Below are 18,527 nucleotides of genomic sequence, written 5' to 3'. Positions count from 1 at the left end.
GTTTTTCAATATGCAAAAATGCAACAACCAAATTTTTGACAAAAGATGAAAATGTGTTTTCCTTTTACATAAATTGATAAAGCGTGATCTGCTAAAGCTGGAGCATATTTTTGATGACACGGTCTTGAACAATATTTAGAAGTATATTTTTCTTCAAATCAATCGTTGTCCAAAAAATGTGCCATAGTAACCAAAATTTCAAAACTCTTTAACCGCTACCATCTTTTTGAGAGTATATGGAAGAAAGTTTTTGAGGTCAGTTCCTTGATTCCTAAAAAATTGCCCAAATGCTCTTTAAATATATTTTTCAGCCTCATCAGTGACCTAATTGTCAGGTTTTTCTATATCGGAAAAAACTGCTTTAATTCAGCAGAACCTCATGTTGTTTTGATGAATCTTTCTATTGAGGAACAACTAAAACTACCAACAAATCCAATTGCTAGCAAGAATCATCAGCAGCTTCGGGATAAACTTTTCCTAAGACATTTCTATGAGCTATGTCCAAATTAAATTTGTTTTGCTCTGGTCACGCAATTTTTGGGAACAGGTTGTTTTTCGTTTTATTCAGTTCAAATACGTAACAAAAAATTATCAATTAATTTTTTTATACCCTCAACAAATCTTAGTAAGCGCTTCAAGTCAACGTAATTGTTTTGTCCCCTTGTTGCACGCCACGTTTTGAAATCTTCCACAACAACGCATTTATCTTTGTAACAGGGAAAATTGTTCCACATAAACAACCCATTTTTAATTTCAAAGGCAAGAGAAATTTTAAAAAACAGAATTTCGAGTTTTCCATCAAACGACACTTCAACATCAGTTTCTTAAACCTTGGAAGGAGAAATCATGTTTTTAGGAACTTAAAAAGCATTTTTTTTTAATATAAACTTTTTCAATTCGTCAATATTTTCCTTTGCGAAAAATACGTTATCTTCTTTTCAAAAAATAATAGAGAGAGAGAGAGAGAGAGAGAGAGAGAGATCGAGTTCTGTTCAATCATTAGGCTGACTGCATCGGAGACAGTAATAATATCTGGTGGTTCCACACTCTTTTCACTCGAGAACAAGCTAAGCGTTTCCTTTTAATGTTCTTTTGATTTTGATGTTTCGATTTTTTGGGATTGTTTTTATGTTCATGTTCATGGGAATCAAATTTTTTATTTGTCAATTAGTTTTTGGAGATTTTTGCAAGGTTTTTGTGCTCCAGAACATTATAATGCTCTATGAGGTTGCAAGAATAAAACTGACTTCATGTCGAGTCACAGAACAGGTTCATCCTAAATGCCCGTCTGTTTTTCATCTTTCGATCGGCCTTATGAAGTAGTTCTTTTGATGGTTGTCTTTGAACTGCAGTAATAAATTCTGTATATCTTACAGCGCCGTTTTTTTTGTTTGAAACATAATTTGAAATTTTGCAGAAAAATTGACAAAGTCCTCTTCTTTACCCCTAAAGAAAAGTTATCATCATTTTGCTATACATACCTTAAGTTGGGGAATTTTATTAAGAGTGTTTCAAAAGTTCAATCACTCACTTGAAATTTCTTCAACTGAAACTGTGGACCTTCAACAAAAAATTTAAAGTTAAGGTTTCAAACCCAAACTAAGGATCTTAAAAAAGGAAAACTCATTTTGAACATTGAAAAAACTTAAAGTATAACTTGTTAAACTTTTTTAACGCAAAACTATGGTCCACTCTTGCGTTTAGCGTCCCATCAAATGGATAACAAAGGTGATTTTACTTGCATCACAAAAATGCGTGTGAAACAAATGACTCAAAATACCGATAAAAAAATTGCCGCGGAAAACCTTTCAATGGACTGTTCTGGTTTTCTCCAGCCATCTTTTCTGTTCTGCCTGATCAGTACGCCCTATCTCTACACAGAGCCTTTTCCCGTCAGAAATGACATATAGATCAATGAGTATTCTAATACTAAACTGTATTAGATTCATTCGCTACCTCAAGAACACATAAACGTGTCTTTTGTTCGATGTGTTGTGATTTATTTACGCAACCAAATGACATCTTGTGCTGTGTTTAGGAGGTTGATTGACCTAAACAGGATCTGATTTGTCAACTTCTCTGCTAATAAAATCAGCCACACTTCAATTATTTTTGCTCTTTTTGTAAAATGTTTCCAACCATCAACCATCGCATCATGCCACTATTACCAACGCCCCCTCCCCCTCCCCACATCCTGCCCTTTCCCACATTGTCCATCCTTTCATTTTATTTAGAATGCCACTTTTCCTTCTGTTTTTTCATTAGATTTTCGCATTTAGAACAAAGACTGTAAATTTACTCAATTGAATATTCGCAAATAATCAGTAAAATTATTCCAAAATAATCTTTAAATAAAGTTCATTCTACATGATCAATTTTCAAACTAGCAGTTTTCTTTATCTGAAAATTCAAAAAAATAACGAAATGGTTACATATTTAGATGCTCTCCGACAAAATTAACTGCACTAAAATTAATAAATTTGTAAATATGATAAAGTTTGAAAACTTTTTTTTTCATTTCATTTTGGTTGTTCGCTTTTCAGCTAAAAATAGGAACTGAAAAATCCTGCTAGCAGATTCTTAGTAGCAGATGAATTAGACAAATGACAGCCTTGTTTATATGCGTCAAAGATTTCTTTTAATAAATGTAAGCATTGAATACCTTGTTGGGAAAGTATTGCTGAAGTTGTTCATTTCTATTTTTACTCAATTTTCAGTGATAGATACAGTCTAGTTCACATACTAGACCAAAAGTATTTGCGGAAAATGTCTGAAGAATAGTCTGCTCATATCGTAAATAAATTGAGGAAATGACATATCGTAATTAATGGCAAAATAGCCATTCGATTCACTAAAAAAGCCCTGCGAAAAGGGGTGAATTAGAAAATGACAGTATCGCATGATATTAAAAATATAGTACTTTTATTTCTACATACGATATTTTGGATGCACTCTAACTATTACTAAACTGAAAGCTAAGGTTTTATTTAATTATGATGATTATGAATTACGACGGTGGTCATGGTGAATTATGCTAAGTGTTATTGTATGCCGTATGCTAAGTAGTGAGGGAAGTTAAACCCCTTTTTGGGGAGGGGTCACAGTTGCGTCCGGGGTTTCCACATTGGTGCCGGGTTGGCGGACGGGAGGGCGGGCGGGCGAAAGCGAGGTACGTTGGCTATTGGTTATGGCTTATTCTTTTTAAAGGCGTATAAATAATACACAATGCGTGTTAAACCAGAAAAAAGGGATAGCCTATAACTACTACTACCTTTAGCAGTGTTAGTGTTTTGTGTGGGTATTAGTGGCTGGTATGTGATGTTATTACTATTATTATAGTGGGTAGGTATGGTGGTGATAAAAACCATATTTTATCAACTAAAATTGTAACTCGACGACACAATACTTTTTATATAAGAACTGAGGATAAGGCTAAAAAAGACATATTTATTGCTAGAACAAACATCCACCATGTATTAATTCTAAATCCAGAGTTGTTTGATATTTTTGCTCCTTTTGAGAACTTAAAATCACTCACTCTTTCTAAATTTGTTCTCTCTATTCTTTTCTCTTCAGATAGAAATCCAAATACAACAAAACCAACTGTACTCGAGCCAGCCAACTACAAGCGACGCTTTAACCAATGAGTATTACGCATTCTTTTTTAAAATTCAATCATTTTTCACTCTTTTTTCTCCCTGCTTTTCCTTTTTCAGTGCGAAAATTCTTATCCGCGCAAATTACTCGTACAATGGACACATATTTTAGCACTGATTAGTACTTCTATTGTTAGAATCTAATTCATCACAATTCAACTTGTCTTAATAAACTATGAACTTTACTACAAGACGAATTTGATACCCTTTCTTTTGAATCACTGTCACAATGTTAGAAATAAGCGTTTGCATTTATTACTGCTAGCTTTGTTTATTTTTGTTTATTTTTTAACCATTTTTGCCATTTACTGAGATCACAGTCAGGTATGCAATGGTGAAAGCCGGCGTTCGGTTAGAAAAGTAGCAAATATTTTGTTCTCTATTTTTTAAGGTTGCTTGGAGATGAAAGCAAATAAATGGTTCATTAAAAAATTTCTGGTTAGAACTTACTAACCATGCCGACGTTGTTTTTCTGACCCAATTTTTGAATAGCTTCTTGCGATTCTCTACAAAAATTCAAAAATTTTTAAAATCTTGAATTTGTCCATTATAAAAGTGCGACTGCGACTGATAGATTTTCCCAGGCTCCTTTTCCAAGATGAACATAAAACATGTTCCTTGACATCAACCCAGACATTGGTGCTATTGCGAATCAGTACTGGTAGTTTTAATCCCTTTTTGATTGTGAAATTACTCGAAATTTCAAATTTTACCTATTAGTTTTTTTTAAAATAAACTTCCTGTAAATTTTTAGTAGCTTTGCATGAGTTTAAGTTTTCAATACAAAAAACAGTACTTTTAAAAATCTATGTACAATAAAGAATTGATGATAAAAGAACTGAAAAAAATGTGTTCTTCTTAGTTAAACTTCTCATTAAAGAAATTGCGTTACCGAACACTTTGAAATTTATACACCACCGTTCATACACCCTTGGTAACAATTCGCTTTAGTAGTGAAAATTTTTGTTTGAATTTATAAAAAACTGTTTGAAAAAAATGAATATTATATTGAAATTTACAAGACCCATTGCAATCCATGCATGTCGCTAGCAATTTTTTTCTATAGAAAAAAATGTGTCTATGTTAGAGAATATAACCTATTTCATTGACAAAGTATTGCTCTGTTATAATTATATGTATACTCTTACACAAATTTCACAGATTAATCCTTCTTAAATTGATTGAATTATTAGAACATTTAGTTTGGTTAAGAAAAACTACTCATTCATACAGAATTTTTGACTGAGTCGTTTCACGCTGTTTACGCTGTTTGTTCACCTTCAAACAAATGAAGCATTAGCAATTGCGGGAAAAAATTCTTATTTGTTTCTTTCTTTGATCGACTGTGTTACTAAAAAGTAATTTTTATTGCTTTCATAGTCATCAGAACATTATTCAAATTACTGAAACAAAAATTATCTTGGAATCGGTTTTCTAATTCCGTTGCTATCGGTACGAAATTTAAAAGAAAATTTTTAATCAAGTGAAAACAAAATTGCTGGCTCTCACTGTTTAAAGAATTTCGTATATTCAGCATTTTAGCCGACGAATACTTTTTATCTAAATACAAAAACTATTTTTGCAATGTTTTGGAAAGCAAAATGCTTGATGATGCTCTAGTTTTTGTAGTTTCCAAGCCATATCAACGAGTACACAATTGATGTTAGTCCGGCATTGTAATTATTTAATTTGATTTATTATTTACATATTACAAAAGAAAACAAGTTAATTCAAATTATGTCACATATCTCAAAATAATTAACTAAGTTTATAATGTCAACCCAACCAGTAAACAGTAGTTCTAATTCAATTTCTGAAATTTAAGGTCACGCCATGTTGAACATGTAACCTTCCCCAAAAGCCTTTGTAAGCTGAGCGAAAGAAAGAAGACCCATTGAAAGAACTCAGTTAAGTTCTTCGTCAAATTGAACTTAACTCAGTTTGAATACACAAAGCTAGAAATCGATGTAATGCAAATTGTGATAGGTGTTCGATACTTCAAACTGTATGTTTGTGCCTTTTAGTGGCTAGGTGGGTTTGGTTTTAGATGAACTGGAGCAAACATACAGTTCGTGATTACATTTTTTCTTATAATGTTTCCAATATTCAAGCAAACGTTGACGTGTAATTGAAGTTTGAAAATAGTTGCTTGTTTTTAATATATCACTTTTTAACAATTTACCTGAGCAACTTCATCTCTAGTTTTAGCGTAACATACATTTTTCAAGGATGGTATAATAAGGATTTTATGCAAAACATATGATTTTCTAAAACTTTTTTTGCTCGTAATTATATTTCGGGTTTTATCCAATGAAACCGAAAAAAATGCAAATGATGTTTTTGTGTAATGCGTTTTGTGTACTACGAAACCATTAATGTCCTATAAAAGGAATTTACCGTGTAGTTTCTGACCTTTTACTCAATAATCCTGTATTCCTCGTTGTGTTGAAGGTTTTTCGCTGAGATAGTATACGAAGAAAACTTAATTTTTGGGAGCAAGGAAACATTTTCAAGTAAACAAAAGCTCTGAAAGACAACAGAAATCTGCGACAGCGCTGTCTGTTAAAGTTTATATATTTAAAAATTAAGTTTTCCTACTTTTGGCGAATTTTTACAATAAAGAAAACGAAAAACCCAAAATTTAGTCCACTGTAAATTATAATATTTTACAATTTACTCGCATGCTTTGAAAAAAGGCTTGTTCCACATTTATGTCGAGAGTTTACAACTAATTGCAAGGCAATATGGCTCGAAATATAAAACGGGAGAAATATTTTTTCGAGACGCAAATTTTGTGGTTTTTAGGTTCAAAACGGACAAAATTCAAAGTTGTTAGTCAGATTTCACTCCCTGATTCCTTAAGTGTTGTGGCACAACGCTTTCTACTAACAGTTTCGCTCAGCGCATAATTAATGAACAATTTGGGAATTTTGAAACAACTTTGACGCCGACTACTACTAGCACCATGTTTATGAGTGGTTAAGTGGTTATCTCGCTATAGTAATGACAAAAAACGATTAATAGGATTTCAAGATTTTTAAACATATTGCTAGACTATAGTTTCATAACCAAGACTGAGCGCACATAGTCAATGAAAAAATTTGATAGTTTTTCAAAAATGAAACTGCCATATTGTTGCTTTGCCAAATTTGGTTAATGCAACATATAACTTCAAAGAAAAAAAATTAAGTATTTTGTCTCAAGACTTGTTAACTACAGTAAGGCCACTTAATTGACCTCTGTTTTGGATAGACAAGATATTGATTCTGTTTTAAATTCCCTGACTCTCGTGCCTCTTGTAATTTTATTGTTAGCAACGACATTATATTGCTCAAATGATTGCCAGTGTTTCAGTTGACGAGATTATCTGTATTTTAGTTTGACAAATTGTTCAATTTGCCTATTTTGTTTCCTGATGTTTCTTACATGCAATAAACTTCCCACAGAAAACAAGCGGTTTTTCTAATATGAACAAATTTGTTTTGATACAGTGTAGGATTTGGGCTTGTTTCAAAGACAATTTTTTTTCATCATTGGATTGCAACAAACCATTTCTCTTTCCTCGTTTTACTAGTGTGCCTAGTTCTCATTGGAAAAAAGAAAAGCAAAAGAAATTAAGAGTTTTCAAATTTTTTTAAAACTTTGGACTCAATGAAAAAACTTATTAAAAAGGAAGGTTTGGGACCCAAAATTTAAGTTTAAGAAAAACTTTTTAACCTTTATAGACAAACAAAATTTTTTCTGCCAATCTAAATGTCGAGGAATGAAAAAACTCAACTAAAACTCAAGAAAAAACTAACAACAAAATCAACAACAAACTAACTAACTCAACAAAAAACTAAAGAGTTTTTGAACAAAAGTAATATTGCTTTGAAACATTAGAAAAAAATATTTAAAGCAAACCAATTGTTTAAAACAAATGATCAATTTTAATGTTTCCATTAATATAACTGCGGATTTATAAAGCTTACTAATGACAAAGCAAATTGGCTTGAAGTTTAGAACGGGTTTGAGTCGATTTTTTAAAACGCAAATTTTGTGTTATAGGTTCAAAGCGGCCCGGATTCAATTTGTTAGTTTTCAGGTTTGACCCGCTGATTTTCTAAACGCTGTTTCACAACAAATTGTGCTTGCTGTTTTTAAGTTTTCAACTGCGCATGGTTATTCAAAAATTTGCGAAATCTTAAACAAATTTAAATGCATCCATCACTAGCATCAGGCTTATGATATAGTATTACCAAAAAAGGGTTATCATGCAAGATCTTGAAAACACATCGCCAGACTGCGGTATGATTTTATATAAGCTTGCAATATTCTTGCAACCGACACCACCTAATTTTGACTAAAGTTCCAAGTACAACACTGAGCACACCTAGTCGATGAAAAAACCCGGGTTGAGGAAAAATCAGAAAAATATGTAAGATAAGCGGTCAAAGTTGTTTTTTCCACCGCAAATTTTGTACAGAATTTTGCGGTGAAATGCGGTGAAATTATGTATTTTCACCGCTAGAATAAGCGGTGAACTTACAAAAATTCACCACATTTAACTTCTTACCACTTATTACCGGCCTTACACGTGTTCGAACCTCTCACCTCCTGCATGTCAGCCAATTCTTCTTCCACTCCGCTACCTCTCACTGAATTCTGAAAAAATTGTTTTGAATTTAAATCAAATTCACGCTATTTTATATAAAACAGGCCAAGATTTGCAATTTTTAGCGGGGAAATTACATATTACAGCGTTGAAATGTGGCAATTGTTTGTAGATTTTTGGACACTTTTTTCAAAGCGGTGAATTTATGTAATTTCACGGCTAGATTCAGCGGTGAAATTATGTAATTTCCCAGCTACCAGGCGATAATGTTTTTTTTTTCACCGCAATAACCGCCTGATTTATGTAATTTCACCGCTTATCATACAAAATTTTCCGCAATCACCGCCTATCTTACATAATTTTGCGTTGAATGGCGGTGACACCTCGACCCGGTGTACTGAAGTGTGCTACACTCAGTAACACTATTTGATAATCTTAGTGCTATTTTGAGAATTTACGTTATAGTGCGTGAAGCACAAACTTGATTTGGACAAAGTCCATTTTAACGTGTGAACAAATTACTAAGTAGTTTTGAATAAGCTACTATTTTAAGATCACTAACTAAAACTGAGAATACTATGACGTGATATTATCACGCCACACAGATAACACCAAGTTAACCTTGGTAACTCTGTCGACACTCGTTATCTCTATCCAATAGGATACTAGAGAACCACGTGTCCGCAAGTATAAAAGGAGCTTGCACGCTCAACCACCAACACTCTTTGGTCCCTGATAACTTCTGAATTAAAATCAAACTCCCGTATTGCCCCCTTGCTCAATCTCAGCTTACTTGAGATATTTTTCTAACTTAGAATATTTTGTGACTTGTTCTTAACTAAGAACTCTCTAAGTCATAAAATATTAACTTAGCACAAATTTGGAAATCAGGTAAGTTCAGTTTGACTTCTCTAAGTTATAATTTAACATCTCTTAAACTCTATCTAAGTTACAAGTTAACTTAGAATAACTCAACCTGTACTATTTAGTGCTATCTTAGTCTTAACAACTTTAAGTATTCTATCCCTTCATGCTCGGTTCATAATTGATGCTGTTTAACATAACTTATTAATTCATATTTGCATTTAACTTTCTTTAATACTTAACTATATACTAAGAGTAGAACTAGGGGTTGAACTCTCAAGTTATACATGTGGTCCCGCGATTAACCCCGTCGTTTAAGTATCTAATGTACGGACCAGCAGTATACCGGGAATCTAAATATCAGTTTTCAAAAGTAAAACTGCTATAGTGTTGTTTTGCAAAAATTTGGCTAATTCTACAGATGGCTTCAAAAAGCACGGCAGGCTCAGAAAGTACTTTTGCCTCCTTTACAAAAAATCTCTAACTTCATTGTTTAAATTACTCGCCTTGATTTTACATTACTTCGAATTTTGCTGTATATGTTACGTGATTTCGATGAAGTCAGGAAAAAAAAATTGGCAGTAGTTTCAGATGTAAGAACTTCGATTTGACTTGAGAAGAGAGTCACGTAACAATGATTGCGCGTGTTTCAAATTTAACAAAAAGCTACTTTTAGGAGCGATCATTTTCACTTGTTAAACTGAATATTAGAATTGAAGGCAAATTTTCCCTGCGTGGTCAGTTAGACACCCCCGGACCTATCAAATCAAAAACCATCTATCTCTCTTCCCTATTGCCTCATTTGTCTTCCAAAAATCTTTTCACAAACGTCCCTTCGTGTCTCCCTATTCTTTCCTTGATATGTGCTCATGCTGCTGTTGTATCCTCGATTTTGCCCAATTACCGTCTTAAATCTACCCTATTCATCATCGACTGCGAACCAACCCACAAAACCCCATCCTCTCACCCGCATAATCTCTTGTCCCTCATAATCCCCCATGTATACTCTATAGCCTGCTGTCCAATGTTGGGGCCCGGGGCAGCCGTTTTGCTTCTTTCTCTCCCAATTTACGCCCCAATCTCATAAATTCAAAACTGAAAAGAGGAGAATTCAATTGACTCCTTGCCCCCAGGGGATCCCCAAACGATGGCAACATACCACTCCATACTACATCATAATTGTGATTCCGGGTCGACCATCGCCTATTTAAGTACCATACATACGCACATGGAGAGATATACATCCATTGTGAAATAATACTCCAAATTAGTCCCCCACCGAGTTGTTCACTCCAGCAAGATGATTATTATCGTCATAGGTTGCAAAATACTCCTGCAAATGTTTTTTGTTTTGCCCTAAGGCAGCCCCAAATTTGCCCTCAAATTAGTCGAAATTAAGCATTGTGGCAGTAGTCTCTTTTCTGGAAATACTTTAGACTGCACAAAACCACTGCTTTCATATCATATAAGAGAACACTGCACAGGTTGCAAATTCATTATATGTGGTAGTTATCATTATCATTGAACTAAATATTTTTCAATCTATTTTTTTTTCTTATGAAACTCTTTTTTTTCGGCTTCATTGGTTTCCATCTCCTGTGTTTCGGGTTTGAAGTACATTTCTTCAAATCTTGCTAAAAATTTTTTTATTTATATTATCAAGACACAAATTTCCAGCTGTGTCAATGTGAGCATTCACATTTAGCATCCACATTTAGCATCCTCCCTCTACCAAAAATATAAAATATTATTGCTCAAGACTTATTAGTTACAAATAGGCACATTAAATTGACCTCTGTTTTGTATAGACAAGGTATTGATTTTGTTTTAACCTTCCCGATTTTCCTGCCTCCTGTAAAGTTCTTGTTAGCAACAACATTATATAGCTCAAAAGTTTGAGTAAAAGCAAATAGGACAACTTGCTACCTCTAACTTTTAGATTTGAGATTAAATAGAGGATAAACAAATTAGATAGTGACAGAAATTTCTCAGATCAATTCTTTTTCAAATGATTCCCGCAGTTTCGATTGACGGGGTTATCTGTATTATAATTTCCAATTTATCCATTTTGATTTTCTTCTGTGTCATAAACTTCCTACAAAAATCAAATGGCTTTGTCTTTAGCAGTGAGAACAAATTAGTTTTGAACCAGTATATGATTTACACTTTTTAAACACAATGTTTAATAATCATTGGATTAAAATAAAAGCATGTCTCCTACATTATTATTATTATTATTATTATTATTATTATTATTATTATTATTATTATTATTATTATTATTATTATTATTATTATTATTATTATTATTATTATTATTATTATTATTATTATTATTATTATTATTATTATTATTATTATTATTATTATTATTATTATTATTATTATTATTATTATTATTATCATTATTATTATTATTATTATTATTATTATTATTATTATTATTATTATTATTATTATTATTATTATTATTATTATTATTATTACTACTATTATTATTATTGTTTTACAGGTATGCGTAGTTCTCGTTAAAAATAAATTAAAAGGTGAAAGAAAACAAGAGTTTTCAAAATTATATCGTTTGGTTTTGGGCTGAATGTATATATTTATTAAAAAGTAAGTTTTGGGCGAAAATTTGAAAATTAAGAGAAACTTATTTTTTAAAAATTTTATGTAAATATTGTTTTGCCTTTTTGCCTGTAAAGACATTCAAAATCTTTTTACTGTCAATCTAAATGTTGAGGAATCAAAAGAAACCTCGACTAAATTACAAGTTTTTTTAATCAGTTTAGTTGTCGGACAAAACAAATTTTTATGTGAATAATGCGGAAAAATGTTGTAACACAAATGAACAATTTTACTGTTTTTATTTGTATAACTGGCTTTATAAAGCTTTCAACTTGTTTAAAACTGCAGAGCTTTTGTTTTAATTATGATGGTTTATGGCTTTTATCAGACACTCAACAAAAGTTAAAGGCATATTGTTACTAGTCGTAGAAGACGAATCTTCATTTGTTTGGCACTGTGCCTAACTTTAACAAAAATTTTAAAAAGATTCTAAGTAACGTTTTCCATAATTTTAATGTATATGGATTTCACGATTTTCGTTCATTTTTCAGAATCAAAATAATTTTTTCCTCTAAGAGCCATTTTGTGAACCAAAACGTCCACAAAAATCAATTTTTTTCAATTGATTAAAACTTAATTTTATTAAAATATTATTTATAAACGGGACAACTTTTTAGTGAGTTTGCTTGTACATAAATCAATATGGAAGTCCTTCTCAATTCTAAGATTAGTTTTCGTTCAAGTCATTTCTTTCAAAACAAATCACTCAGAAGTTTTTCGTTTGTATCCTCCTTCTTAGTGGGTTCATAATATATAGAACCACCAAACAAACCTGCTATATTAACGTATAATGAAATAGTTTGAAATTGCTGGTAAATCTAAACTAAAGGGCGCATAACTTAGCGAGCGGCAAAATAGGAAAAAAAATCAAAAAAAAAAATTTAAATTTGAATTTAGCTAAACATTTTGAGAAATTAACTGCCATCAAACCATATGAGCATAGTTAAAAACCAAAGCGACAATACCCATTTATGTAGCATGAAGAATTTTATGGGCAAATTTTAACTTCTTAACCCCTATGATTTCAATTTTTTGGCTGTTTCTAGTACCAAAATAAAAAAAAGATCAAATCAGTAATTAAACAATTTTCATAACGATTATTTTTCTATATAACTGGAAACTGTAAATCCAAACTATCGGTTTTAGTAACTTTTTAGTTCGAAATGGCGAGATGGAAGTTTCAGATTTAAAACTGAATTTTGTCATTTTTAGATAGAACTTCAGCTTCGTGTGGATTTTGAAACTGAACTTACTGTACTGACTTCAAATCACAGTCAATTAGTTGGCGATCTCATTTTATGAAATAGCACGTTCTGACTTAAAAGCCTTGCGGCCTTTTTGAGACTGGAACTTATTTCGCATAATAAAGGTTTTCTTCAATTTTAAGCCGCTTTTTTACCCCTGATTGCGTCACGAAATTTCCTCCTAAGCCCGGAAAGACTCAATTTTGCCCAAATTTGTCCAACTAGGTTGCGTAGGAATACTGGGGGTTTGGAGATGGTCTTAAAAAGGGCTTCTGGCGCTCGTGTTCTGGTGGTAGAAAGAATTGAGAGAGCGTTAGATGCATAGCCGTGAGCTAAATTATGGCTAATTTAGTTTAAAAATCGATAGCTCCTGCTTTTCCTGCTTTTGTTCTAATTGCCCCCCGAGTACTGCACATAAATTGCACAACTTTATTGATTGCAGCAACTGTAACAGCAGCCCAAGTATAGATTTGCTTCTTTTAACGGCACCATTAATACACTCCGCAAAATGCCACTCGCAATTTTTGGCCGTTAAAAGGCTCATAATTTTTCCTTAATGTTTAAAATGCTGCAAATTTATACTTTCTCGGCCTTATTTTCATCAACTTTTTAGTCAATTACAATTCCTTAAAGTTGTCTTTAACATATCTGTTTTTTAAACATAGAAGATAACTTACTACTATTTAAGATACTACTAATTATGCGACGAAAAAGGTAACTTAAGTCTTAGCTCATTTCGTATTGCATTTTTTTCAGTACGAATATAAGAGAAGGGGAAGAAAATGGCGGACTTTTTTGTTAAAGTCTCTTCCTGAAAAGGTTTTTGAAACCAAACTGGTTATTGCGCACTCACAATCTGTAATTGAGATGGTTCAATTGCTGTTCTTGTAAGACACATACAATAAATCAGACGGCGCACAAATGTCTCAACATAGCGTGGCTGCTCCTGCTGCCTGAATAAGATTTATTATTTCAGACCAGACTGTATTGCAGAAAAGCGATGTCCAAATCGGCATGTACGTATAAAAAGTAACTTTTTTCAAAGAAGTTTCTATAGCGCTTTGAAAATGGCAGCCAAAACAAATTATCTAGAAATTTAAAAACACTTTTTAGATCAACCTTCATCTGACAAAATTTTACCGTTGAAAATAGGGTTTGAGCATTATGGTAATAAATATCTATATTAGTAGCAACGGGAACACTAAAAACACATAGAAGTTTCATTCTATAAGAAAACATAGAAGCAGAAGTAATTTATTATGATTTTGGAAATTAGTTAAATTTTTCACATTGATTATGACTTTATTTCCTCAAAGATTTTTTCTCGAATAAAGTTAAAAAAATTTTAACAAAATTTAACAAAATTTCACTGTTTTTTTTACAGAACGCCAGAATTTATGGGTACTTTGAGAAAAACAATTGCACGAGAAAGAAACATAAATTGCCATCTGTTTAATGAATTAAAACTGATATTTCAAAAAGGATGCCGTTATGTTGCAGAAAATAACATTTGATTTCATGTCTTTATAAATTTGGGATTGATTCTGCTTGTACCAAACAGAACTATTCATCTGCTTGAGGACATTGTCAATTAATTCACTCTGAATATAGTTTCAAGTTCCTAAATAGAACCGTTGGAAAAAAATATCAAGAACAAATATCCTTATTTCTGCATTTTTGTGATCAAATAAGTATTAGTTATTGCTAAAAAATTGTGTTTATTTTTTCCCGTTTTAACTGCTGCCTTGAGCTAGAATTACTGTCAATATATGAAGTAAAACGAGTTTTCGAAGAAATGACAACTCCGGATTTGTTTCTTTGGTTTTAGATTTTATCACAACAAATGAGCACCAACATTTTAGTACGACTAAGCAGCATTATTTTTTTCGCTGAAGCAAAGGTCAAAAAAACTCGCTCTGATTTTTAACCAAGCTTTGAAAACTTTTGAATTCTTTCTAGAACCTTGAGGGAACTCCACAATTACACTTCTTCAATCAAGATTTGCAAAACTCCTTCAAAAAGTTTTTTGTTTGTTATTTTTAACGTTATTAATTGTAACTATTGTTTGCTTACACTGTTTCTCCTTTCACTAGTTTTTATTGACATATTCCATTTGTTTTGGATTATTATTGTTATATTCTCACAAAAAATTAATTCATAAATGATGCGGTGTTGGTTTTAAATTCTTTACAAAAATCTCTGGTCTTTATAAACTCATGTTGGTCTTAATTTCGCGTGTTCCAATTATTTACATATTTGCGAGATGAATTTTCTCATAGGATAACCATTCGAAGTCGACAAGGGTTGTTTGAAACTTTATCTTTTGTTTTGTTGGCAGCATTTTTATTGGCTTTCGTTGTTTATTTTTTCTTAGATTTTTACACATCCATTTTTTATTCAAAAAATACACTAAATTAGGTTAACAGTTTTTTCCTAAACTGAATAATGATTCAAGCATCCTAAGTTTTGAATTCAATCAACTGCTTTATTTTACATTTACTCCACAGTTGTTTTTGTCAAATTATATATTTTTTTGTGTCTGCCTGATGATATATATCATCAGGCAGACACAAAAAAAAATATAATTTGACAAAAACAACTTTTTCTAAATTGATTCAATTTTTAGTTTGAGCGGAAGAAAACAAAGTTGATGCTATTTTGGTTGTAATTATGTATCACAATGTAAAAAAAAAAATTATGGGAAGCAATGTTCGCGTCTCATTTTGATCTTGTTCGATCATGTTCCATTTTTTTTGTATATTTGCAAGATGAATGGTTATCTTGCAAGATCTTGCAAGATTTTGGAAGAAAATCTTGCAAGACGATGTATCGGCTTGCAAGATTTTGCCAGAATCTTGCAAGATCTTGTAAGATAACCATTCGATGTCGACTGGGGATTGAAACCGCAGGTATTTTTTTGAGTTTTCCATTTAATATTTATTTGCTATGAAATTATCATGAAGTCTAAGGTGGATTTCAGTCTCTTTGTAGAAATGTTTAGCCGGTTGATAAGATTTACAAGTTTCAGATTATTTCATTATGATGCTTCAATGCCAATTCTCTTTTACTTTCGCTTTTTTGTTCATGTAGCAGTAAATGTGTTTATATTAACCAAGTGTTACGGTAAAACTCAAATTAAATCTTCGTGAACAAAACTTAGTTTTAACTTTATTTTCAGTTTTAATCAAAAATTGTGCATCAATGCCAAGAAGCTAAGACTTTGAAAAAAATGGGAACAGTAAATAAATTAACAGTACTTCAATCGCCTGACTTAACTACATTTATTACCTCGTTCGAAGGGTCCATTTTAACGATTGGGGCATAATTAAACCAGCAGTTTTTTTGTGCAGTTATGTTTTAAAGTCCGTTTAATAACACTGTTTGTTACAATAAAAATTCAGTGCTTTATTTATCATAATTGAGTTCATGTTGAATATTTTTCTGACAAGGTAATTTAGCGTCTTGTTGTCAACATCGGAGGACAAGTAAAATAGGAACAGTAAATACTTCATTCAGGGAAAAATATTTTTTGAGGCTCTTTCTTACTGCCTTTTTTCACATTTGTCTCCATCTTTTGGCTTTTTAGACGTCTGTTTCTCCTAATTTAGCTGAGGTAGAAAAATAAAATTTTGTCAATAGAATCTAGATGAAAGTGATCCAATTTTTTGGGTTCTCAGAAATGTTCGTGGCTTTCTATCTTCGAAAAATTTCACAAACCAAAGTTTATACATGAAAAACTGGCAATGCGAAATTTTTATGGTACTGGTGGTAATGAAATCTTTTTTGTATAATTCAAACGATACAGAATTCTTTCTGCTCCTTGAATTCCAACAGCACTGAGGTTCTTTCTGATATACGTTGCGAAAAAGTTGCAGTTGTTCACTGGAGAACAAAGCTCTCTTTGTCTTCGATTTGAGGGTAGCGATTTGAGGGTAGCTTGTCTTTTTTTTCATACTGTTTTTGGTTGAGTAATGTTTTTTCACGAGTCCGGTACGTAAGATGTTCTTAACTATAGTTTTTTGTTGACTTCTTGCAAAAAACTTCTTCGATAAATTCCTTGAAGAGTTCACTCATTCGTTTGTTTTCGGATCTCTAATTATAATTAGGTTTCTCAGAAAGTGAATGATAGAATACGATGAAATAATTGTTAAGGATTGTGACCTTTTGAATGTCAACCAACAACCACATCATAGTTCATTGGCTTTTCCGGAGAAAGAACTTATGCAAACAGTTAGTGCCTAGCTACCAATAACATTGAGTTGTTTTGAGCTATTTTTAAAAATTCAGTGAAAAATTGACGTTTTTAAGTCTTCCTGGCATCCTATTGAAATAGCGACACGTTGCTGCATATGTTAGGTATTGCATGCGTTCCCATGTGAAATTGTGTGAACATACTCTAATGCATGCTTTACATGTCAGGTTTCCTCGTGAATATTTAAAGCATTGCTTCCTGTCAAAGAAAGCTCCTCGAAATTAAAGCTGTGCGTGGAAAACTATCGGTCAATTGTTGAAATGATTGATTATCGTCTAGAGGAGCTTTAAAGCTTTCCCCATTTCCCCTTCCTAACACTCCGTGGTCCTTATTTGTCTTTTCATTTCGCCTTGTTTGTTTTTGTAGACAGCGCTAGGTTTATTATTATTATTATTCAACATTCAACCGTTCACTTTTTACACTTTATTTATTCAACACCAAGTTTTTTTGAGCGTGTTATGTCAAAGCAGAAAAACTAATTGCTAAGTTAGAATATATTATTAGTATGCCATATTTGTGGAGATCACGGTAACCATTGTCGCGTGTTAAGTCTTTTTTACCATGTCAACTCAGACTTTCGACCCTGAGCAAGTATTCGTGTAACTTTTTTCTGAAATAATTCTGACAAAAATAAAAATTAATTGTAACCATATAGTTAAGCATACTGGCAAAAAATAAACACAAGCACAAAAATTTAAAATTTTACACTGAAGTACAGTCACAAGTTCTCTTTGTGCGGTAAAAAAACATTTTAATGATTTTTATTTTAATGTTTTAATTATTTTAATGTTCATTATTAACGTAACTGTTTTATAGTCAATCTTTATTGACCTATTTAAATGCCAGTGTCTTTTTTGTGATCCCAGCTAGAAACTATATGCTGTTCTTTGGCACGTCGGATACTGTGTAGAAATAGCTCATTTGGGGGGCTTGAAAGTTATATGCCCAGTAATCTGGGCCAAAATAAATTTTTATAAGACTAAATATTATTAAATATTGTAAAACTGACTATTTGTATACGTTTCTTAATTTAAACAAAGAAAAAGAATGGGTTTTTAAAACTGTATGTAGACAAAGTAATTTTATTTGATATAAATTTGATAAAAAACAAAAATCTCTTTGACAAGATTTATTTTTTTTGGATCATTAACTTTTTTTTTAAAAAAAACAAAAGAGATTAGAGTCTGTTAGCAATATTTTGCAGAAATTTTAACTTTTAAAATTTTCTTAAGCAATTAACAAAAAATTGTGATTCGTTGTACCGATGATTTAGAGCTATCAGAAGTCAA

The 18,527-nt window shown here is 31.8% G+C and overlaps 1 protein-coding gene across 1 annotated transcript in view; it reads left to right on the top strand.

The window, feature by feature from the left end:
• Positions 1-3,241: 3,241 nt before the first annotated feature.
• Positions 3,242-18,527, top strand: part of LOC142338877 (innexin unc-9-like) — a 94,109-nt gene continuing 78,823 nt past the window's right edge. Inside the window, exon 1 of the mRNA XM_075388623.1 lies at positions 3,242-3,980. The gene's annotated coding sequence lies outside the window, so the exon portion shown is untranslated. The remainder of the gene's footprint in view (positions 3,981-18,527) is intronic.

The sequence above is a fragment of the Convolutriloba macropyga genome, chromosome 1 (genome assembly GCF_964194025.1).
Source record: "Convolutriloba macropyga chromosome 1, txConMacr16.3, whole genome shotgun sequence".
In the NCBI taxonomy this organism is placed as follows: Eukaryota; Metazoa; Xenacoelomorpha; order Acoela; family Convolutidae; genus Convolutriloba; species Convolutriloba macropyga.
Note: the sequence above shows the minus strand (reverse complement) of the source record. Positions and strands in the feature narration are given on the sequence as shown.